The following is a 26,511-nucleotide window of genomic DNA, read 5'->3' on the forward strand; positions in this document are numbered from 1 at the left end:
CCCAAACAATTCCCCAAATAGTCCCTTGCTATGATGCCCAAACCAATCCATCCCTTTATCTTATTTATAGCCGCATCCCAATTAAGCTTTATGAAACCGTTTGGGGGAGGACTCCAAGTAACTGTATCACGGCTATTGACAAATCCCTTTATAGGCTGCATGGGAACTGACTGGTCCAATTGCTTGCTCTCCTTGTATTCCCGAATAAACCTCACTGCAGCAGTATAGACTTCATCTGGATGGGTAAATGCGCCTTCAAAAACGAATTTATTTATCCTAAACCATATTCCACGGGCCACTACTATCAGTAGTTCCAAATTTTCCTTGCTAAAGCGCTGAAGACCATCTTCAAAAATCTCCTTCAAGGTCACTCCTGAAACACAACACTTTTGGAATGGTGATGTTTTACTTCCCCAGACGTCCTGGGCTGCTGGACAAATCCATAGGGCATGCATTAAAGACTCCTCTTCTAATCCACAACAAGGACAATTAGCATCATCAATTACCCTTCGCTTACATAGGTTCCGGCGTGTGGGCAGAATATTTTGACAAGCTCTCCATGCAAAATTTTCACCGCATTTGGCACTTCCATTGCCCAAAGAGCCTTCCACAATTCCTGCCCTGTGCTCAGTTGGAAACTTTGAGCTGCTCGTCTCTCCTTTTCTTCTTTGCCTAGATGGTATGCACTCCGTACTGAAAAGATACCATTAGCAGTTAAGTAAAATGTGTACGATTGTTGGAAGAGCCTGGAAGTTTAGATTTGATTTAAATAACAAATTTTCAGGTCATATTTGGAGATTTTTAAAATGCGATTTAAAAAGAATCATACTTCCACCGACTTCCACTGTGTGAATATAAAATTGTCGAGATATTTTTCTTTCAAACGTGGAAGATTTGACAAAAATGTTGTGGCGATTTTCGAAAAGGTTCACGTGTCCTTCGCGTTAGATTCACTTTTTTTTTTTTTTTTTTTTTTGTCTATTTATTATTATTATTATTATTTTTACAAAAAAAAAAAAAAAAAAACCTCGTTTGAATGAAACAAGCGGAAGGCCGTAAAAGACGGTTTCCTATATTCATATCAAGAAGGAAGACACATCTAAATAGAATCAGGTAGCACGTACGTACTAGCATCTTCCGATAAAAGCAAACCAACTCCACTATCTCCTACCAAAAAAAATTCTGCCGTGCACTGACCACTTATATGACGTGGCTTTTTTCCTTTTTGTCTCTTCACATGATTTTTAAAATTGCTTCTCAGACAAAAAAGTAATTTAAATATAAAAAAATATATATATTGAATTTAATATACTATTATATAATTGTCTTATAATTAAAATGACAGGATAGCAAAAATTAATATTTGAATAAAAAATGACTAAAAAAAATTAATTAATTCTAACTACGGCATCATTCCAAAAAATCCCTTCAGAAAAAAGTTCATATTGTAGTAATGGTACTGATTTGTAGTGACTTTTTGGAGTACTAGGTTTATTTATAATTTAATCAGGTGAATAAAGAATTGTTGGATGACTATTTGATGAATTATAGAATATATTAATGAATATAAATGCCCTGGTTAATCTGTGAGAATTCTTAAAGATGAATACTTATGAAAGTGTTATAAAGTGAAAAATATGCTTTAGTGTGCTCATTGTGGGATCAGGGCATTACATTTTGCATGTGTGTAAATTGGAAAATATATTTTAAACATGTTTTGCGAAAAGATTAACAGTAATGATATTGTATGTGAACAAAATAAACAAGAAGAGAAAAATGAGCAAATAAGAAGATCGATGCGTGTACTTGTTACCCTGATTCCAGCAGAGTTGTATGGTTGTTGCTTTAGTTCTAAGTGGGGTAGTACTACACTTGTTGCCTTATAGGAGTAATTTTAAATGTCATCTTTATGTTTTACTTATGTCTCTTAAAATTGATGTGGCTTTTAAAATCACAATTGAATAAAAATACAATAGTAATTTTACAAGTCCAATAATAATTTTAAAAGACAAGATTTTAGGGGACTTGAGAGTGGCATGTAGCATTACTCAAGAAAAAAAAAAAGATTATAAAAAATGTTATAGTATATGTATTAATAGAATATGCATGAGTTATAAGATGATAAGTACAGTTTGTTGTTTAAAATATATTTTGCATTAGCATGTTATAGATGTTTTATGCACTTCATATTATAAAGTATGAATTGATATATATATATATATAATAAAGAAAATTAAGAGAGCCGTTTCATATATATATACAAACTTCTCTATATGAGTAGTTATATTATCACTTTTCTTATTACAATTGGTGCTTGGTCTTTGGGGGAGTGCATATATGAGTATTCCTAGGTCCTAGTACTTATTAAAGTGTGCTTAATTATCCTACACTTTGTGGCTTCAAATCTCTATGTCACATCTCCTAAAAAGAAATTAAAGTTTTAAACTCGCTTGTTGTGAATCAATCACACACATCGGGCAAGTTGTTTAGAATTTCAAAATCACAATGGCACCATGTGTTGAAAATTGGATCAAATTTTTTGAACGTCCCTCGTGTATATTACTCATATTGTGCATCTTCTTGAGAATGAAACCATTAAGTGTCAAAAGTTGACAAAGGTGCTTTAATTTAACATTTTTGTTTTTGTTGAGTAAAAATAGGTATTGATTTAGGGGTAGTTATTGTTTTGTGCTTCCTCCATTCACAAACTTTTGTGTGTTGTACTTGAATGGTTGACGCATGTCATTTGGATTATGCACTTTAGGTATGGGTTTTAGACTTTAGGCTTATGATGATTAAGTTGTATGGGTTTACGGATGCATTAAACATTTTCATTTAGGCATCATGATTTTGCCGTGGTGCTTGTTTTGTGACTTTTTCTTTATTGTTTTCCAACAAAAAAAGGCTTATGATGGTTAAGTTGCATGGGTTTACGTACAACTTGTTAATTTAATCGGGGTTGTACCATTCTCTAAGCTACCTTTGAAGTAAAATGTTTTTTTTTTTGGGAAAATGTTTTAAAGGAAATTATTTTTCTAACATTTGGTGCATACGAAAAATTAAGAATATTTTTTTCTATTTTCATTCAATCATATTAATTTGTAAAAATTAATTTTTAATCACAACATAAAAATATTAATATAATTTTTTTTTAAAAAAATAATAACAATTTAAAAGCATGAGTTCCTGCGATGTTTCGGAGGTATTCTGATGGAGTTTAGCTAGTGGTCCAACAGAGGTTCAGCGAACTCTGGCGATTTGATAATAAAAAATTTAAACTCAAAAAATGGTCTACAGTTTTAAATAAGGGAAATCATGTTACGGAAATTAAAGAAGATTTTATGATCAAATAGAAAATGTTTTTAGTTGAGTATTATTTTTTTTCCCACTAAATACTGAAAAATAAGAAAAATAGTTTCAAAAACCATTTTACACAAAAACAAATAGAGCCTAAATTAAATTTCGTGATACCCTGTTACATGTTTAATATGGTTCATGATGAAATTAATTACTCAAATGAACGTGCTTGCATGGATGCTTGATGATGAACTGATCTTTACAATAAAATAATGATTAGCTAAGTTTGGAACACTTAATTACAATCCGTTTGTAAGTGAATTGTTGTTATATATATATATTTTTTTTAATTATTATTTTCGCTTTTCTTTTTCTAAAAGCGAATGATTAATGTTGCCTTTGATCGATTTTCTTCTTTTGTGAGCTAGCACTTTTTGTGTTGCTCCTGCTTTTATGCTTTTGCGTTAGTGCTTCCATGCTTTCGGTGTCCACGTACGTACGATAAATGCCTCAAAAAAAGAAAAAAGAAAAAGGAGTTACAAAATGATTAATATGGTACGTCCGTCCTTGTGTTTTCAGATCACATGCAAGGAACTTGTGTCGATTTTTTTGTTTTATTTTTTTAATGGCTCCCGTCCAAAAATGCTAGTAAATAAATAAAAAAACAAACAATTGAATAAGATTACATTAAGGACATGTCTTAAGCATGCATACATACAGAGCACAAAATAATCAAAAAGAAAGGAAGACTCCAAATCATAAAGAGATGTTGGGGTGTTTGACAAATCTTTTTTAGAGAAAAATAAATAGGTTAATGGAACATAAAGATAATTAAAAAGAATTTTAAACTTTTTTGTGGAAGAAAAGAGAAAAAGATTATTATTGTTTGTTAATAATTAAAGAAGAAATGAGTTTGACTTTATTGAATATTAAGAAAAAAAGAAAGCAGAAAGGGTTGTCAAACTTGCATTGACCATTTAACATTAAAGAAAGGGCTTTCTTTCCTTTGAAAAATTATCAATCAATCAACACACGGTTTTCTCTCAACTGATCTGATGGACCAACGCTAAAAATGTATTCATATTCACAAAGAAAACATCAGAAATAATACTTAAAAAAGAGAAATTAAAGTGAAAAATAAATTATTAAGATTTTGTGAGAATTAGTTAAAGAATGAAGTGCTTTGTGAAAAGTGTGCTCAGAAGATAAGAAAGCGGGTGGCACGCGCGCGAATCCTTTGCCCCCGAAAAGCTATCGGCCTCACCTCCAAAAGCGGTAAAAGACAAACCCGGCCAACACACATACATATATATTCCTCACTTTTTATCCGATTTCTCTTTCACGTGTGTGAAAAGAAATCATGTCATCCTCTTGGCTGTGTTCAATGCTTTGGATTGGGGAGTTCATTTGGATGGTGGCTACCTAGTTTTGAGGTAAACCTAGGACCGACAGCATCCCTAGCTAACAAACTCTTCAAACTTTAACCAAACATTACATAAAAATTTAATTTTGTTATTTTAACTACTACTTTTAACAAACTTCATACACCAAATTCTCTAAATATATTTTTTATTTTAACTAAATATTAATTTTTTATTAGTTTTAAGCGACTACTCCTACCGCATGAGAAGAGAAGAAAATTGAAAATTGAAGTGAAAGGAAAGAGGAATTCAAAAAAAAAAGAAAAAAGAAGTTGAATAGCTCATAGAATTTGTGAGCCAAATTTGAGGTAGAGCTTTGACAAGAGACAAAATAGAAAAATTATAAAGAGTTTGTTGAAATGGGTTTTGTTGAGATATTCACCAAAATTTAGTGAAAAATTTAAAATGGAGAGCTTGGGATGCTCTAATCTCTCTCTCTATATATTCACCTTTTCTTCTACCGTGTTGAAGGAAATGAATATTTTTATTTCTTTTCATAATTAATTTGTACAAATTTCATTGACAATGTTAAAATATAAACTAAATTATTAAATCAATTATTTTTTATCAAGTTAAACTTTTAGGATAATTTGTGACTTAACATAATGTCAGAGTAAATATCTTGATTTTGAGTGTCGTCTCTGTCTAGGGGTGAAAACCTCAATCAAGCTGGTTCCCAGTTATTGGCTAAAACCAATAACCGGCTCCAGGGTAGCCGGTTATTGAAAATTGCCAACAGGCTAGGTTCCAGTAATCGAGTAGTCGGTTAACCTGCTATATATTAACCGGCTACCCCGGTTGTTACCTGGTTATCCGGATCGGGTCACCCACTGGAACACGAGATATTGAACTCAATGGAAGAATGCATCTAGGCCATTTTCTTTTTTGGAACAACCTCTTCAGGTAACGCAACGTATTCTCCCCACAATGTGTTATCATAGATAACCATCCCTCCAACCTTAACCAGCTTTATCATCCTCTCATGGTAATTCCAATAATTACCCTTGTCCGCATCCGCAAAACCAAAGTCAAAACTCCCTTCATTTTTTGGTTGCAATCAAATTCTTGAAAGACCAAAAACAGCTTTCATCAGGTGAAGCTCAGAAGTACGTAGGAAGAACTGCATGTTAAAGCTTACGTCTTCCAAAAGTTCATCAAGAATTGGTAAAGCTTATGACTTAATAAAGTTAATTTTGCGTTCAACGCCAGCTTTCTTTACAATTGGCAAGCCAATCGTCTCATATGTTTTCCGATCGACATATATATATGGCTGTGATCTGCAAACCTTGCCCTCATCAGGGAGGAACAAAGATATTTTGACAAACGTATTGATTACTCATTATATAGTTTTACTAGGGCCATTCCCAACAAAAAATTATAGCTTTATAATTCTAAGATATTATATTATGTATAATTTTTATATATATACCGGTTTTCCATTATAACCGGGTATATTAAAATCGGGTACCAAATCAATTTCTTGATTACTCATTATCGGCCAGTTATAACTGGCTGGATTTACATCCCTATTTTTATCATTGATATATATATAAATTAAATAATTAAATTAACCATTTTCTTTTAGGTTAAAGTTTTAGACGAGAAGTACTAATTTAACACGAGTAATGCTACACATCATCCCCTTGTCATCTTTTTATCCTCCCAAAATTGATGTGGCTTTTAAAATCACCATTGGATCAAAATCCAAGAATGATATATCAAAAATTCAATGGTGATTTTAAGAGCCACATCAATTTTGGGAGGACAAAAGGAGGACAAGGGGATGATGTGTAGCATTACTCATTTAACACCGAAGAAAGAATGTAATACAAAAATGACACGTCAACCTTACTCAGCCAACGAAACCACGTGGCTCAGGTATTCTACATCACTACATGCAATAATATTCTACTGACCTATTGGATAGCGATTGAATCGCCAAAATGAGAATGACCAATGTACCCTCCTCTACGGGGCCTGCTCCATAAATTTTGACAATGTGGCTTAGGAGAGTGATCATTTTTATCATCAATAGATTTTTTTTTTCTTTTTAATTTAAAATTAATTTAGCGAAAAAAAAATTAGAATGCCAATAAAATATTAATTAATTGAGATTTGATTCCTACACTTCACTAGTACAACAATTGCACAACACTCCCTCACATGGGGTGGGCCCTACATACTGAGAGGTGATTCCCGTACATCACATGTACAACAAGGGTACAACACCCCTCTCACATGGGGTAGACTCTACACACTGTGAGGCCCACCCCATGTGAGAGGGGTGTTGTACCCTTGTTGTGCATGTGATGTACATTTATCATTTTCCCTACATACTGGATCCCACCCTCATGTGAGGAGTTGTTGTGTAATTGTTGTGGTGGTGTTGTAAATCCATCATTTTCCTAATTAGAATCTTTCAAAGTAAAATGAGTCGCTAGGAAATAATTTATATGTAACAAATTTAAAGGTCAATATAATTTGGTAAGCATTGAATATTGAACAGAGGCAGCACCGCCTCTCTCCCCTCCTTTTCCACTGTCTTTCTTCCTTCATAAATTTCTACCATCGGTCCATCCCTCCAATCAGTTTTCTCTTCCCTCCAGAAATTTGCCTGTTTGTTTACCGCCCCTTCATCGTTTCACCCTCCGTTCATTTTCTCTCTTTTATACCCACATGTCTCTCTCACTGCCTATATGTGATCCTTCTAGATGTTGCCCATCACGTATAGACGATGATCTTCTACAATTATTTATTCGAATTTGATAAAATTTAGACAGGTGATTATGAGAGGTCATTTATAGAATCCACCTGACCAAATAAAAATTGAGTTGTCCAACCACTTATCCGGTCAGGTGAGTCCCATAAATGGTCTCTCACAATCACCTGCCTAAATTCGAGAGAATTCAGACGAATAATTGTAGAGGATCATAATCCATCATGTCCAGTTCATCACCCTTCTTGTTTCTTCTCATGTCACTTCCTACTTGCTCTTTTTGAAAAGTGTGTAAGCCAACTAATATTCACTTTATAAGAACACCAACAAGAGTTTCTCTTAACCATCTTCGTTTTTTCTAAATATAGAAAAAATTTCAAAAAGCAATCTAAAAAAACTTTCTTAGGGTTCTTTAAGAGCGTTCACAGCAGCTTCACTTTGATTGTTTTTAAATTTAAATAACAAAATTACTTGTTACTTCCACATTTAAATATGTTTCACAATAATTTTTTTTATACCAATAAAATATTATTTCTTTATAAAATACAAGTTCCCTATTTATCCTAGATTTTTTAACAAAATTTCAATACAATCACCAATGAAAGGTGAAAAGAGGAGAGAGCATTGAGAGTGGAGAGAGAAATACTTGGGTTAAATAATGGATATGTAAGCTGTAATGTCCGTGACATTATTTAATAATTAGAGTATAAAATTTGAGTAAATGAATAGTTAAAATAATTTTAGTATTATTAAAATGTAAAAAGTAATATTTTTAAAGTCCAAATAAAATAGAAAATTGAAATAATCGAAAATAAATTAGAAATGAAAAATAAACATAAAAGAAATTAATTAATAAAATTAAATAAGAAAAGAAAAAAAAGGAAAAGTTAAAAGTAAAATTAAAATATATATATATATATATATATATATATATATATATATATATATATATATATATATATATATATATATAAATGAAGTGTGGGGCGCCACCTGCGCCCCACCTTCACTTAAAGGAAGGGCCACTTGGCCCTTCCAGACAAAAAGAAAAAAAAAATAAAAAAAAAATAAAAATAAATGAACAACAAGGCGCACTGCGCCTTGTTTTTATGAAGAAAAGGCCAAATGGCCTTTTCTATTTTTTCGGAGAGGCAGTGCCTCTCCTCCTTATTTTTCTCTTATGGATTTTTATAGAAAATCCTTGATCTACGAAGATCCAACGGTCCGATCTTCGATCCGACTTCGGTAACGTGATCTACGAAGCTCGATCTACGTTTCTACCGATCGTTTTGAGGTAAATCGCTAAACTAGCATTTTTGGAGATTTTTATAAATCTTATAGAGATGAGTTTAACTTGGCGTTTTCTCTAGATTTTGGGTAGTTTGGAGTTGCTAGGAGCTTCCCGAGCATTTGGTCTTTGCTTGACGAATTTTTGGTAAGTTTTCTATAGACATTAGTTTTCGGGTATTTTGTTAAAATGCTATTTATTGTGATTAACCCTTAGTAAAAGCTATTGGGTTAATAATATTGTGTTTGAGGTAGTGTTTATAAATTATGATTTAAAGTTTATAGACCCTAATTTGATAGGTTAAACTAATTTGGGGCTTTTAAGTGATTAAAAATCTAGATGATTAAATCGTATTAATATGTTAGTAATTGATGTAAAAAGATTTATGAAAATAATATTAGGGTTAATAATATTGAGAAAATGTTAGTGAGAAATAATCTAGAAATTAATGAATATAATTTTAAGGCTAATATTATTATAAAAGTGGTTGTGAAAATAATGTATGAGTTAGCGGAATTAATTATGGGTTAGACATTGATATTATAGGTAAATAATTAAATAGTTATTTTAATATCTAACTCTTAGTAAATACTTTGAGTTAATATTGTTTGAGTTTTAGTGTCTAGGATTTATGGGTAAGCGTTTGGAACCCTTAAAATATTATGGGTTTTCCATGGGTTAGCTCTTGAGCAATTTAAGAGCCATATGTGAGTCTAATATTAGAAGTTGTCAATAATGTGCAATGTATTGTTTTTACAGTAATGCATTGTATGGTGGTGTCTAGGAGACCTAGTGCTTAATATCCGCACAGCCAAGGTGAGTATTCTACTCACTGAGAGAAGATATATTTTCGTATTTTATAGAAATGCAAATGATAGATAATTTTCTACTGAACCAACGATATGTTAACATGTATGTTTTGGATGTTTCAAGTAGTTTCAATTATGTTGAAATATCAATGATGTTATGAAATGATGCATGAATGAAAGGTTTTGAATTGATTGAAGTATTTGAAAGTGTATTGTAGTTGGGATTTAATTATGCAAAGAAGAATAATGAAAATTTCATGTTGATTGGTTCAGGATTTAATTATGCAAAGAAGAATAATGAAAATTTCATGTTGATTGGTTCATGGTATTTGAAGAAAGCATGATTTGCAAAGAATAGGAGTATAGAGTTAGAATTGTAAAGCATAAAGCATGAGGCCCATAATAAAGAAGAGAGCGTGAGGCTCATAATAAAGAAGAGAGCGTGAGGCTCATAATAATGAAGAGAGCGTGAGGCTCATAATAAAGAAGAGAGCGTGAGGCTCATAATAAAGAAGAGAGCGTGAGGCTCATAATAATGAAGAGAGCGTGAGGCTCATAATAAAGAAGAGAGCGTGAGGCTCATAATAATGAAGAGAGCGTGAGGCTCATAATGAACAAAAAGACTATCATGAGCATGCATAGCATTGTTTAAATTGTGTGATGTTTTCATGATAAGTATATTGTAGTTTTGCTAGACGTATTAGTATGCATAAAAGTCTTGATAGAAAAAGAATTTATGTATATTGGTATCGGATGGTTGCATGATTTAAACGTAGTTTTGCTAGACGTATTAGTATACATAAAAGTCTTGATAGAAAAAGAATTTATGTATATTGGTATCGGATGGATGCATGATTTAAATGTAGTTTTGCTAGACGTATTAGTATGCATAAAAGTCTTGATAGAAAAAGAATTTATGTATATTGGTATCGGATGGTTGCATGATTAAATGTCATTGTGTTCTATAACGAATCTTTTTCGTATAATACTAGCTACCCACAGTATTTAAATGTTTTCTATTAGTCGGTGTTTGCTATATCAGCTATGGGGGTTTTTCAAACAAAAGTTTATAAAATTGGTAGCTGTTATAGTGTTCGCACGACTAAAAATGAAAAGTTGGTTCTTTGCGAAAACTCAGTGAATAGTATACCTCTGAGGTCTTAGTGTATCTATGTATGCTAAGGCGGTGGGCTCATAATTCCACCTGTACGGATGCGGCAAACCCCCGCAACCGTGCAGACATTGATGCTTTGGTTGCAGGCTCTGCGGATATAGATATTGACTCGTCCACCTAACGTATGGGATACTATGATTGGAGCACATCGCAACAGTCATAAGACACGGACGCATGGGTAGTCCGCATTTTGGGTATTTTATCTATGGCTCGTGTCCTACGTGGCACATGTATTTGTGGAGCCTATATTTTAGAATGTAATTAGTGTAATATGTTATATAAGCCTTAAATAGATAGATTTGTAAATGGCTCTTGTTGTAATTAACAGTTGTGTATTAGATGTACTTCCGCTTATGATATGTGTTTCGCTGCACATTGATTACTATGTTCTGCTGTTAAATGTAACTCTGATTATCAGGTACATGTATGGAACGTGTACGTTATGTTGGCTGAGCGACACATAGTCGTGCCACTGTGAAGATCCGTTTGTATGTTTTCAAAAAAAAAAAAAAAAAAAAAACGGGTCGTCACAGAAAATGGTATCAGAGCAGTTAGTCCTAGGGTTTGTTAGAAAAGCGGAAAGCGGAAACTTAGGGTTGTGTCAGAATCTAATAATAACAAAAGAGCCTTAGGAAATTTTAAAAGCTTCAACAAAGATAGGAAATTAAAATATAATACTCCATATGGATTACATGAATTTTGTGATGCATATTATTTAATTTACGTATAGTTAGTTTACCTATCACTTTCACATTGTAGATTAACTTCAATGTGATTTTGTGGAGTATATCGCTTAGACGGGAAATGGTTTAGAATAAGCTTCTTAGGTGCATTGCATGGGTATCATGATGCATGTAACCTTCTTTATGCAGCATTGTCTATGTGGCATTTCATTGTACAGACAAGTCATGCCGTCTAGACAAGCAATATCAATACGCAATGAGGAAGAGGATTCCTCAGTGAGTGATTGAGGTGGAAGTGATTTTAGGTGCCTCTACCTCCTCCCCCTTTGTCTAGGAAATTGTTTGTTAGTAGTGGTTTTAGGTATCCTTTATTGCCGAACCTTTGACCACGAATCATTTGAGTAGAAAAGGGTCAATGTCATTGGGAGCTCATGCTTCCTCCCGCCAAAGAAGCAACCTATTGGTTGTGGCTCTAAGTTCCTTGGAGAAGAGGATGCCTTTGCGAGCCGCTTCGGTGTCACACGGTGCACCAGTTGTGGAAGCCACACTTTGGTGTAGGTGTCATGTAGAATCACGGGTTTGCTTTCGATGTGGTAGACTTGGTCACCTCGGAAAGCTATGTCCCTCGTTAGCCGCTTCGACTCAAAGCAGCTCTAGCGTTGCCCACTGTAGTGTGTGGGGAGCTACACTCGGGTGTATGTCGTAGAAGATCTAAGGAACATTGTAAATATAGTTGAGGAGACCATGCCACGTGAGGTCACCAACTTGTTGCCGCCAAAGTCAAGTATCTTTAGCGAGCAACTTCAAGCGGAGACAGTTTGCTCAAGTATAGTGTACACACCTACACCGAGCAATGTTGAAGTCCGTCCAACCACCGCAAATGCTACTGATGCTGCCACATGATTTATATCTTTTATGTTGTAGCATTGTATGCATTTGGCTTATTCGTGCTGTATCCATTCGTATGTCTCACTATGCATGGTTACATGCATAATGGGCTTCAAACCTTTAAAATCATCGTGCGTGACCATTTCTATTGGTGACGCATTTGTCCACAGTAAACATGGAGGTCATTGCCTTAGCATTATATGGGTGGTGACAATGTTAGCTATAGTGTTTGATATGAGGAGTTACGGTGTCTAAACTCATTTAGTTTGATATGTTAAATTGTCCACCCTGGTCTCAATTGCACTTGTAAGCTATGCAAATTGAGCGTTGAACCCTTAGATTAGAACTTATGCGTGACCATTCATAATGATGACGCCTTCGCTTATAGGGAGCGTGTGGATAAGTGTGCCATCGATACTAGAGAAAAGACTCTACCAGTAAAGCTAAGAGTGTTATGCGTGTAGAGTTCCAATATTGGCTTATTTAGCTTCAACATGTAATATGTTGAGTTTTAATGCCATGTATACAGAATTTTGGTGTTCAACATGCTAGACCATAAAACTTATCATGTTGAACTATAATATTGACTCGTTAGGGATTTGGTGTCAATTTGGAATGGATTAACAATCAAAGAGTAGAAGTGAACGTAGACGATCACGAGTGGGTAGTTGTACTCTTACCCTATTGTATATAGAGTCCGAACTTTGTGGGTCTCGTTTGCGAGTTACTCCGCTATCTCTCTCCAACCTTCGACAATGATGGATGTCTGAGAATATACACTTGTGTGTCTGGCTTATGCCTAAGCCAGGCTCATATCGAGTTCAAGTTGGGAACATTCGGATAATGCAGATGTTTCCACTTTAGTCGCGAGCCTATGGGAGGTTGCATAGGTTATCATGTGCTAAGCCTCGTGGCGATCCAAGATGAGTATTCCTATTGAGAATTGACAACTTGTTCAGTCAACTCTAAGGAGCCTCGGTATCCTTGAGAATTGACTTTCTCCCATGATGCCATTGACTTTTGGGTGCAAAAGGTAATGTGCTAAAGTCAGTGAACCATATATGGTATGACCACTACGAGTTTTTGGTGATGCGAGTTTTGGATTGATGGAGCGCCATTCTTGGTTCACGTTAGGAGCAAGAATGAATTCGTAGTCAACACGTTAGAACAAGAACACACACAATTGCACCTGTGCTTAAACTACCCATGGAAATTGTTGGGTATGTGGCTTGGCGCATGTGTAGCGCGATTAGGATTGGGATGTAGCCTATGCTTCTAGGCGACTGTAGACCATGAGGAGCACAGTCCTACTCATGATTTGGAGTTAGCAGTAGTTGACTAAGCCTTAATAACGTGTTAGAACTACCTCTATGGTGAAGTGTGTGAAACCCACACTTATCACTCAAGTCTCAATGTGTTCCCACGTTGAGAGACTTAATTATAGGGTAATGTTGATGGCTTCTTGTGTTTGGATTTTGATGGCAATATGTCCTTATGTGCAACTTAAGCTACTGTCACAGCTAAAGCACTAAGTGGAAATCTCGTGATGGCGGGATTTACTCTACATGTATGTGGAATGTTAGCTCAACGTACCCTTTGTATGCGGACGACTGATTCGACAGATTTATTTATACACTTGAGGATACGCCTAAGTTATGCGTGTGGGAATCCATAGAGTTGGTTAGGACACCGTCATTGGTTGCGACTACTAGTTATGCTGGTTTACAACTATTGACATTATATCGCACGTAAAATCGTATAGACGTGAGCGTGGAACGCCATTTCATTTGGCATGAAGTTGGCGTGAGACAATCAGTGAGCTTGGAAGTGGTACATGATTCTAAGGAAAATTGCACTTGTTCAAAGTGAATATTCACTACATAGTGATGGTACGCTATGTGGATAGGCATCGCCGCAAATATGTGATTCAAATTGGTGATATGGTGAAATGCAAGGTGATGCCAATGCGAAACATGTAACGCTTTGCGGATATGAATATGCTCAATTTTGGATATATTGAGTTGTCCCTAGTGTTAAATGTGGGTTCGTCATGTAATCGGTCATAATGTCTCCTCGTTTTGGCGGACATTCATGACATTTTCCCGTATTTCTCGATTGCGAGTGTGTTTACGCCCTCTACTTGTGATGAACTTCTTCATATTCAATGGAAATTGACCTATGAAAAGGTGCAAAACGAGTAATGGTTGGTAAGAAAACACTAAAATCATTTCGTTAGTGAGAACCTTGTGGTGAAATCGTAATGTTGAGGAAGCCACATGTGTGATCGATCGTTAAATGTGGAAGTAATCCCCATTTTAGCAAATAAATCCGGGTATAATTGTTGTATTTTACCACTTTCTCATGAATATTTCAAGTAAAACGCATACTTGCATGAGTGTTCTAATATAGAATGCATGCTCGTATGTGCACAAAACGATTTAATGTCCAAATTTCGAGGACGAAATTTTTATAAGGAGGGAGGAATGTAATGTCCGGGACATTATTTAATAATTAGAGTATAAAATTTGAGTAAATGAATAGTTAAAATAATTTTAGTATTATTAAAATGTAAAAAGTAATATTTTTAAAGTCCAAATAAAATAGAAAATTGAAATAATCGAAAATAAATTAGAAATGAAAAATAAACATAAAAGAAATTAATTAATAAAATTAAATAAGAAAAGAAAAAAAAGGAAAAGTTAAAAGTAAAATTAAAATATATATATATATATATATATATAAATGAAGTGTGGGGCGCCACCTGCGCCCCACCTTCACTTAAAGGAAGGGCCACTTGGCCCTTCCAGACAAAAAGAAAAAAAAAATAATAAAAAAATAAAAATAAATGAACAACAAGGCGCACTGCGCCTTGTTTTTCTGAAGAAAAGGCCAAATGGCCTTTTCTATTTTTTCGGAGAGGCAGTGCCTCTCCTCCTTATTTTTCTCTTATGGATTTTTATAGAAAATCCTTGATCTACGAAGATCCAACGGTCCGATCTTCGATCCGACTTCGGTAACGTGATCTACGAAGCTCGATCTACGTTTCTACCGATCGTTTTGAGGTAAATCGCTAAACTAGCATTTTTGGAGATTTTTATAAATCTTATAGAGATGAGTTTAACTTGGCGTTTTCTCTAGATTTTGGGTAGTTTGGAGTTGCTAGGAGCTTCCCGAGCATTTGGTCTTTGCTTGACGAATTTTTGGTAAGTTTTCTATAGACATTAGTTTTCGGGTATTTTGTTAAAATGCTATTTATTGTGATTAACCCTTAGTAAAAGCTATTGGGTTAATAATATTGTGTTTGAGGTAGTGTTTATAAATTATGATTTAAAGTTTATAGACCCTAATTTGATAGGTTAAACTAATTTGGGGCTTTTAAGTGATTAAAAATCTAGATGATTAAATCGTATTAATATGTTAGTAATTGATGTAAAAAGATTTATGAAAATAATATTAGGGTTAATAATATTGAGAAAATGTTAGTGAGAAATAATCTAGAAATTAATGAATATAATTTTAAGGCTAATATTATTATAAAAGTGGTTGTGAAAATAATGTATGAGTTAGCGGAATTAATTATGGGTTAGACATTGATATTATAGGTAAATAATTAAATAGTTATTTTAATATCTAACTCTTAGTAAATACTTTGAGTTAATATTGTTTGAGTTTTAGTGTCTAGGATTTATGGGTAAGCGTTTGGAACCCTTAAAATATTATGGGTTTTCCATGGGTTAGCTCTTGAGCAATTTAAGAGCTATATGTGAGTCTAATATTAGAAGTTGTCAATAATGTGCAATGTATTGTTTTTACAGTAATGCATTGTATGGTGGTGTCTAGGAGACCTAGTGCTTAATATCCGCACAGCCAAGGTGAGTATTCTACTCACTGAGAGAAGATATATTTTCGTATTTTATAGAAATGCAAATGATAGATAATTTTCTACTGAACCAACGATATGTTAACATGTATGTTTTGGATGTTTCAAGTAGTTTCAATTATGTTGAAATATCAATGATGTTATGAAATGATGCATGAATGAAAGGTTTTGAATTGATTGAAGTATTTGAAAGTGTATTGTAGTTGGGATTTAATTATGCAAAGAAGAATAATGAAAATTTCATGTTGATTGGTTCAGGATTTAATTATGCAAAGAAGAATAATGAAAATTTCATGTTGATTGGTTCATGGTATTTGAAGAAAGCATGATTTGCAAAGAATAGGAGTATAGAGTTAGAATTGTAAAGCATAAAGCATGAGGCCCATAATAAAGAAGAGAGCGTGAGGCTCATAATAAAGAAGAGAGCGTGAGGCTCATAATAATGAAGAGAGCGTGAGGCTCATAATAAAGAAGAGAGCGTGAGGCTCATAATAAAGAAGAGAGCGTGAGGCTCATAATAATGAAGAGAGCGTGAGGCTCATAATAAAGAAGAGAGCGTGAGGCTCATAATAATGAAGAGAGCGTGAGGCTCATAATGAACAAAAAGACTATCATGAGCATGCATAGCATTGTTTAAATTGTGTGATGTTTTCATGATAAGTATATTGTAGTTTTGCTAGACGTATTAGTATGCATAAAAGTCTTGATAGAAAAAGAATTTATGTATATTGGTATCGGATGGTTGCATGATTTAAACGTAGTTTTGCTAGACGTATTAGTATACATAAAAGTCTTGATAGAAAAAGAATTTATGTATATTGGTATCGGATGGATGCATGATTTAAATGTAGTTTTGCTAGACGTATTAGTATGCATAAAAGTCTTGATAGAAAAAGAATTTATGTATATTGGTATCGGATGGTTGCATGATTAAATGTCATTGTGTTCTATAACGAATCTTTTTCGTATAATACTAGCTACCCACAGTATTTAAATGTTTTCTATTAGTCGGTGTTTGCTATATCAGCTATGGGGGTTTTTCAAACAAAAGTTTATAAAATTGGTAGCTGTTATAGTGTTCGCACGACTAAAAATGAAAAGTTGGTTCTTTGCGAAAACTCAGTGAATAGTATACCTCTGAGGTCTTAGTGTATCTATGTATGCTAAGGCGGTGGGCTCATAATTCCACCTGTACGGATGCGGCAAACCCCCGCAACCGTGCAGACATTGATGCTTTGGTTGCAGGCTCTGCGGATATAGATATTGACTCGTCCACCTAACGTATGGGATACTATGATTGGAGCACATCGCAACAGTCATAAGACACGGACGCATGGGTAGTCCGCATTTTGGGTATTTTATCTATGGCTCGTGTCCTACGTGGCACATGTATTTGTGGAGCCTATATTTTAGAATGTAATTAGTGTAATATGTTATATAAGCCTTAAATAGATAGATTTGTAAATGGCTCTTGTTGTAATTAACAGTTGTGTATTAGATGTACTTCCGCTTATGATATGTGTTTCGCTGCACATTGATTACTATGTTCTGCTGTTAAATGTAACTCTGATTATCAGGTACATGTATGGAACGTGTACGTTATGTTGGCTGAGCGACACATAGTCGTGCCACTGTGAAGATCCGTTTGTATGTTTTCAAAAAAAAAAAAAAAAAAAAAACGGGTCGTCACATAAGCTATAGGGAAGTTAAAGAGCTTCCTAATGTTTAGGGAACTTATAGGGAAATTGCTTCAAGTAATTTTTTGTTGTTTTATTTTAAGATTTTTTACTTATTTATTTATATTTAGGGAAGGAAAACAGCTATAAAGTAGCTACTGTAAATGCTCTCAAGTAAAGAAAGCAATAGTCGTACCTGAATCTAAAAAAGTCATAAAAAAATCCTAGGGTATGTATTCATATATGTTTTCTAACAAACAACAAAAACATGCAAGTTTGTAGGCAAATTGATGTTTGAGCACCTTGATATGCGCTTTATGAATAGAGAGAGATCATGAGAGAGGGAGAGAAAAGTGGTTTCGAATAAAGGTGTTGCACGGATATTGGATAAGTTCAAATTTTCTTGCTTATGTCTATCAAGTTTCTTTCCACGAACTAAAACAATGAAAACTGATAGAGATAACCAATTTGTAGTTGGTTATCTTCTCATATTCATGATGATTTGCAAGCCAAATTTATCATGAGAGATCGATCAACTTATATTGGGTTAATTCACTATTTGTGTTAGAGTTTTTTTTTTTTTTGTTTCCATTCCTGTTTCTTTTTGTGTAGAAATATTTATAAATAGATAAAATTTAATAACATAATGAGAAATGGAGAAAAAAAATTACAAACATGAAAAAAAACAAAAAAAAAAAAACCCTTACTTGATACAACTCGTAAGGCAGACTCTGATCAGTACCAATGAGTAAAACGTATTGTCAAAAGCTTGACTACAATCAACGAGACTCTAGATATACGAAGGAAAATACAATGCCAAATCTATATATATATATATATAAACCGAAGGAAAATTAAGTCCTTTATGGAATAGTCAAATGAGCTAGTATCGATTCAAAGTCTTGATTGGTTCTCTTCTTTGCCTCGCCTTCCTTGCTCATAATCCCTCGATCAGTCACCTCTGACAATTTTTGTTCCTTTTTGTTCGACTTGCATTTCATATTTTTTATTGATGAATTTCCCAATCAGCATCTTCCACTAGAAAAGTCAATTTTTACGTACATATATGTGACCAAAAAAGAAATCTAGCCCAATATGTATCAGTGAGTGAAACGTTCGTACGTATTGCCAAAACATTGATTTCTTCAATCCAAAGTTGAAAATGTGCCTGCACAAAAAGAATTATTGAGATAATAGCCAAAGCGGTTATAACCATCGGAGCCCATGCTGCTTTACTGTAATATACCAAAAAGCAGGTTGTACTGAAGGTTATAGAGATAAACAGTGCAGCAAGTCCACCCAGCAACCTTAGAGGTATTGCCTTGAGAAAATCATCCTCTCTGTAACTTGATGTGAAAATTGACAAGAAAGCTAATTTCAAAGTTAAAGAGAAAATCAATACTATTGCATCTGATATGAAGAATATTGTAAACCAATTACTCTTCATTTACTTCTACATTGTCACCACCCGGTAACGTGAAGGCTGCAGTGAAAATCACAGTAGCAATCAATGTTGGTTGCTGTTTTCTTCATCCACTTTTCTCCTTTTTCATGCAAATCTTCGTGTGTCTTTTTTAAATATTTCCCTAGGTGATTCATTTTTTGAATTCTTCTTGTTCACATAGGAAGGGGGTACACTTTTTTTTATCTCTAGAAACCACAACAACTCCTACTACATTTGAAGGGCTTCAATCGATATCGTATTTAATCGATCTAAAGGAGCCAATTTTCCTACGGCAATGTGTAGGAAATTGTTATCACCTTTGGCAATATTGGTTGTAATCTTTTCCTTCATGACACCTTTCTCATGTATCAGATTAAATACACTCCTTTGCCGATAAATAAGAGCAGTGTGAAATAAACTGATCCTGTGCTTTTCATCTATTAATTGCCATAAGAGATCGGGATAAGAGCGTATAATTATAAGTAGAAATTCAACATTCCCTACTTTTGCAGCTTCAACAAGTAAAGTCATCTGATCATGAACCGGCCGGTAGTATTTCTGATGAGAAAGATTTCCATGGAACTGTATAAACCATTTTCCAAAGCTCTTCAACTAACTGATGGGAACATGTTTGCATCAAAGCATTGTTATAGATGATCCATTTGTCATCATGAGCTAAACATGCCGGGATCAAACCATTTTTATAAATCCATTTGTGACCTGAGATTAGAAAAAGATCTATTTCAGAGATGGTTTGATAAAAAAGAATTATATTGATTCTATACATTATTTTAACAGTATCCATATATAACAATTGAGTTTTTATAAAAGAAGAAATTAAGCAAAGTTCATGTAAATCAGTTTTTAGATTAGTTTTTGTTTTTCTAAAAAAATTTATAAATTAGTTGAGACTGCAACTTCACTTACTATCTTTGATCTTTCATCACTTTTGCAATCATATTCTTAAACTTTAAAAAGTGTCAGTTTCGTGTATTCATATTTCAATTTTTTTTAAGTTTGAACCATATGTTAAGATTTTCCGTTAAATCATAATAGAGGCGTATCAAAATTGTTGGATTTACAAAAATTCTCAAACTACCCCTATATTTTTAGAAGAAAAAAAATTGCAATGAATTAGACGTTGATCAGGTTAACGAAATTTGCAATAATACCAACTCCATAATCGTTTGCTTAATTTCAAAGTCAAATATTAAGGTATAGTAGTGTTAAACTGTTGGCTTACAATTAATGCTCCATTTGTTTCAACGTAATGATTTCCATCGTAAAACATTTTCGACAAATCATTTTTCAGAAAAATAATTTTCTCAAAAAAATATATTTCAGTATTTAGCTCATATTGAAAATTCCTCGATGACGAAAAACAGAATCCGGCAACCGCAGCCGGAATTCAGTAACGTCTGGTTGTCATCGTCGGATTCCGGCCAAATTTGCTGGAATCAGGCCTAATACGACCGGATTCCGACAGTATTGGCCAGAATCTGGCTAGTTTTGCCAATTTCGGCCAGAATTAACCGACCAGATCTGGTTGGAATCTGGCCTGCCTGGCCAGATTTGGCCGAAATCTGGTCGACGACGGGGGCAGAACTTTGCCGGATTATGGTATCGGCTTGATTCCGGTGAGCCCAATTCCGGCACCTGCAAATTTCTGACGATAATTGACTGCTTAAGCCTGATTCGTGAAGGTCGACCGCGTCATTTAAAAAGGGTTGAACACGTCTGTTGTCGGGGGGAAAATAGTTTACATTTTTTAAAAGTGTAAACCATTTACTAAACAGTATTGGTCAATTGGAAATCATTTTACGGTTGACTGTTATTTTCGCCTCAACCAAACGCCGAAAAATGCTAAAATCATTTTCTAAAAATCATTTTACGCCAAAACAAACAAAGTATAGTTAAGGAGCTTTTCAAGTAAGATGACATGCTAATTTCCTGATTAGCCAATTCTCAAGTAACTATGCATTTGAATTTAATAGGAAGTACTGCTACCATCCACCGAACTACATTAAAACGAGTAGAACTATAAGGTACACTTTCATCACACTTTTTGTTCTTACATGACACATTTTGTGGTGAGAAGAATTATAAAAGTTTTTCAAATACTTTCATCTCACCACAAAATATGCCACGTAGGCACAAAAGTGTGATGAAAGTGTGCTTTATAGAATTAATCTATTAAAACACTACTCTCTTCCACTTTCCGCACCAACCCTTGTTGCTACTATTTTTGTGTTTGTTTGTTTATATTACTGAGCTTATTCGTATCTCACTCTCCTTATTTACTCATGTTTTGGTGTTTGGGTTCTTGTGACTTAATACACTTGTCAAATCACCTTCAATGGTGACCTCGGCTTTGTGGCATCTATGCCTCGAGCTAAAGGGCTCGCATCTTCCGAAGCAGTGCCCCTGCTTGCTTTCGTTCTTAAATTTCTTTTTGGGTTGCCCATGCCCTGTTGTTTGTTTTCTTTCTTGTTGTAATTAGTTTCTTATGTATCCATTAAAAGAAAAATTCTGATGAGATCAAGACTAAATATTTCTCATTCCAAGGTGTTTTGAGTCAATTATGAATAATGTAATAAAATATTTAAGTAGTTACGAGTCAACGGTAGTTCATTGTTCTTTTCCACCATCTCCTCAGCAATTTTCACTTTTCATGTTTGAGCAGCAACGTCAAGGGCCGTGTCTCCATCTGTGGTTGTCAATTCCAAGTTGCCCGGAGTCATCCATTCCAACACTTTTTCTACAAAATAGGTGCGTTTTACAGCCGCGGCACAGCGAAGTACTGTCACTTTCTCTATCGTTATAGGAAGATGAACGTAGTCGGGGTGTTTCTTAAGAAAAGCCTTAGTAGCCGCCCAATCACCTTTCATGGCAGCAAGAAGGAGGGGAACACAAACGGTATGCCATTCATCTAGTGTTCTGTTCCCTGTTATTTTTTTTTATATTTTATTTTTAAAAGCAAGACTATTAATTACAACATGCGGTTATAAATCATGCGACGGAGTCTAATTAAGATGTTTGGAAGAATTGCTACACATATAATGTAACACTCTTATCTCATATTGGAAAGATGAATAGCTAACATGGAGTGAGTGGTTTATAGAGATAATTATGAATGTTAAGTTTCACATTACCTAGTTATTAGCTAGGTGAAATTGGGCTAAGGAAAATGAATGATCCACATACAACTTTTTTACACAATTTCTCTCACATGGGGTGGGGCCCGCCACCACAGAGGTCTCACCCCATGTGAGAGTGGTTTTGTAGAAGTTGTGTAAAAATAATTCCCTATAAAGAATTTTGAGGAAACTTCAAAGAGTAATGATTTACCGCCACCCAAATATACAACTTTTCACCACCTGGCCTTTGTGGCAAGGTAGTCCCCAACATTATTTTATTTTTGAGTAATTATTAAATGTCACCCAAATATACAATTTTTCACCACCTTGCCTATGTGGCAAGATAGTCCTGATGCAGCAACTATACAACTATAATCACTGACTAGCAAAGATTCAGAAACTTAACTCACAAACAATCAGGAACAATACAAAAGTATCAACGATGGCGTCTCACCATCGCTTGAGAAGTCTCATCTCAAGAAAATTGGCTGCTGTAACTTTTTATTAAAAATTTATTCTCTGCCGTCTCCTTACAAAAATCACACTTAAATAGGGTCTAACAAAGACTAACAACCCTTAACCCTACTTACCTTCTTGGGTCCAAGCCCCTTATTGGAAAATAAAAGACTAAACCTTAAATACGTAACTTACCAAAAAAAAAAAAAAAAACACAACTTGTAAACCACGAAACAGGAAAACAACAGCATCTCAAACATTATTCTCGGTGGTCCCATGGTCCACCATCAATCCCCCCCCCCCCGGAAAAGAACTCGACTCCGTCGAGTGAAGAGCTAAGTACTCCTCATACAGATCAGGATTAAGACGTTGAACTTCCTCAATTTTAAGCCAGCAATCGTCGGACGCAGGGCAATTCTTCCAACGAACCAGGAATTTCTGATAACCTCCCCTGCGTGTAGAAACCAACTGATCATCAAGGATAGCATCAATTTGGTCACGTGATGGGGCATGGGTAGGAAGATGGGCAGGGGGAGCTGCATTAGCAGCAGCTTGAGAAACCTCCGCAGGACTGCCCGGATACGCAGTCAAATCTTCTACATTAAAAATGGGACTGATGGACCAGAGTGGGAGGGAGTTCCAAGTGATAAGCATTGGCGCCCAACCGGTGGAGAATCTTGAAAGGACCAGCCCGACGATGGTGTAACTTGTGGAACGCACCTCTGGGGAATCGCTCAGGACGCAAACGAACCAACACAAGATCACCAACATTAAAGGTGACAAGACGACGATGCCAATCAGCATGCTGTTTATAATTTTCTGCACTGACCACCAACCGGCGACGTACCTCAACATGAATATTGTGAATATGCTGCGAAAAGTCCTCAGCACCTTGACTAGCAGGGGAATGTAGGGGCAGGGGAGTGAGGTCCAAGGGAACCTGTGGACGACAACCCGTAACAATCTCAAAAGGAGAGAGCCCGGTGCTACGGTTAACAGAGCTATTGTAGGCAAATTCCGCCTGTGGAAGGAGCAGATCCCAAGTAGTGTGATGGTCAGTCACCAAGCAACGGAGTAAATTGCCGAGGCTCCAATTGACGACCTCAGTTCGGCCATCAGTTTGAGGGTGAAAAGCACTCGAAAACTTGAGTTTGGTGCCCCTTTTAGCCCAAAGGGTTTTCCAAAAGTAGCTGACGAACCGAACATCACGATCAGACACAATAGAGGTAGGAACACCGTGCAAACGCACAACTTCCGTAAAGAACAAGGTAGCTACCCGGGAGGCATCAAAAGTCTTGGCACACGAGAGAAAGTGAGCCATTTTGGAGAATCGGTCAACAACCACACAAATAGAGTCATGCCCCCGTATGGTCTTGGGTAATCCGAGTACAAAATACATGCTAAGGTCAAGCCATGGTTGTTCGGGAATGGGCAAGGGCGTGTACAGTCCGGCGTTTGTCTTGCTGCCCTTAGCAAGTTGGCATGTCCGACAGTGCTTGATAATGGTCAAGATGTCCTTCCGAAGCTGTGGCAAAAAAAAACGATCTTCCACCAAACTAATCGTTTTGTCACGCCCAAAGTGACCCGCTAGGCCACTAGAATGGAGCTCTTGAGCCACGAGTTGCCGTAGAGAGGATTGGGGAAGACAGAGCCTGGTGCCTTTGAAGAGATATCCCTCATGCAAGCTGAATTCAGCTTCAGTAGCCCTGGGTAAAGTGCTTAGCCGGGTGTACAACGGGCCAAAATCGGGATCATCCTTGTATGTGGAAGGGAGGTCGGCAAAACAAGTAACCTCCACGGATAAAGTCTGGAGCAGGAGAGACTTGCGGCTAAGAGCATCAGCAACACGATTTTCCACTCCCGCCTTGTGTTTGAGCACAAAAGTGAATTGCTGGAGGTAATCAATCCAACGGGCGTGCATGGAGTTGAGTTTCTTTTAGGAGTTGATGTGCCGCAAGGAATCATGATCCGTAAAGAGAATGAACTCCGTATGGATTAAATAATGGCGCCAGTGCTTCACGGATTGCACCATTGCATACAACTCGAGTGCATAAGTGGAGTACCTGCTTTTTGCCTCGTTGAGTTTCTCACTAAAGAAGGCAATGGGGTGGCCTTGCTGACTGAGAACACCCCCGATGCCGGCATGGGACGCATCACAAGCCACCTCAAAAGGAAGGTCAAAATTGGGAACTCGAAGAACAGGGGCCTCAGTGAGGAGTTGTTTAATGCTGTGAAAGGCTTTGGCAGCAGCTGGTGTCCATAAAAATGCCCATTTCTTTGTACATTCTGTAATGGGAGCCATAATGGAACTGAAACTCCGAATGAAACGCCTGTAAAACGAAGCAAGGCCATGGAAGCTCCGGACCTCATGAATGTTGGTTGGAGTGGGCCACTCCAAAATTGCTCGTACCTTCTTTGGGTCGGCAGAAACACCCTTAGAGGACACAATGAACCCCAAAAACTGCACACTAGATTGGGCAAAAGCGCACTTCTTGAGGTTAATAAAAAAACTTTCAAAGCGTAAGGTACGCAATACTTGAGATAAGTGGTCCACATGTTCTTCCAGATTTCGACTGAAGATTAAGATGTCATCAAAATAGACTACTACAAACTTGTCAAGAAAAGGCTGCAAAATCTGAGTCATCACTCGCATGAAAGTGCTTGGGGCATTAGTGAGCCCGAAAGGCATGACAAGCCACTCGAAAAGCCCATCTCTAGTCTTGAAAGCGGTCTTCCATTCATCGCCAGGGCGAATGCGAATTTGATGATAGCCACTCCTCAGATCGACCTTGGAGAAGATGGTCGCACCATGTAACACATCCAACATGTCGTCCAGGCGAGGGATGGGAAACCGATACTTGATGGTAATCTTGTTAATGGCTCGGCTGTCCACGCACATGCGCCAACTACCATCATTCTTAGGAGTCAATAAGGCGGGCACAGCGCAAGGGCTAAGACTCTCCCTGATGAACTCGTGTTCTAGGAGCTCAGTAACTTGGCGGTGTAATTCTTGGTGCTCGGTGGGACTCATGCGATATGCTAAAAGATTTGGAAGTGAGGATCTGGGGACAAAATCGATGACATGTTGAATAGACCGCATAGGTGGCAACGTGTGGGGCAATTCCTCTAGGGTTAGATCACAGAATTCTTCTAGCACAGCTTGTATCTCAGCAGGGTGCGGGGCTGCAGCTTCTGCGGTGACCGGGCGGGCAACGAGAGCCAACACCACTTCTCGCTCTTGGCAAGCCTCCACAAATTGCCTCAACGTGAGAAACCTGCTATCATCACGGGGATTAACAGCAAAGTCTTGTAACTTCATGGGTTGAAATATCAACCGGCGCCCCTCAAAATTAAATGAATAAGTATTACGATGCCCATCGTAATGGACTTTCCTGTCAAAGAGCCACGGTCGTCCGAGCAGTAGGTGGCATGCTTTCATGGGGACTACATCACACCACACAGAGTCTTTATATTCTTACCCAATGAGAAGGAAACCAGACATCTATTCCGCACAAGAATTGATGTGTCATCCACCCAGCTGAGTTTGTAAGGTTGTGGGTGCTTCTCTAAGGGGAGGCTCAACTTCTGGACAGCCTCTTGGGAGGCCACATTCATGCCACTACCATTGTCAATGATGACATT

The 26,511-nt window shown here is 36.1% G+C and overlaps 2 long non-coding RNA genes across 2 annotated transcripts; both read left to right on the top strand.

Moving 5' to 3' along the window:
• The first annotated feature begins 8,559 nt into the window (after positions 1 to 8,559).
• On the top strand, positions 8,560 to 11,059 carry LOC133869588 (uncharacterized). Its single transcript, XR_009900480.1, has 4 exons — positions 8,560 to 8,728; positions 8,805 to 8,869; positions 9,482 to 9,538; positions 10,771 to 11,059. It is a non-coding gene; the product is annotated as an uncharacterized LOC133869588 (long non-coding RNA).
• Positions 11,060 to 15,149: 4,090 nt separating this feature from the next.
• On the top strand, positions 15,150 to 17,669 carry LOC133867803 (uncharacterized). The gene is made up of 4 exons (XR_009900188.1): positions 15,150 to 15,338; positions 15,415 to 15,479; positions 16,092 to 16,148; positions 17,381 to 17,669. It is a non-coding gene; the product is annotated as an uncharacterized LOC133867803 (long non-coding RNA).
• The last annotated feature ends 8,842 nt before the right edge of the window (positions 17,670 to 26,511 follow it).

The sequence above is a fragment of the Alnus glutinosa genome, chromosome 5 (genome assembly GCF_958979055.1).
Source record: "Alnus glutinosa chromosome 5, dhAlnGlut1.1, whole genome shotgun sequence".
NCBI classification, from domain to species: Eukaryota; Viridiplantae; Streptophyta; class Magnoliopsida; order Fagales; family Betulaceae; genus Alnus; species Alnus glutinosa.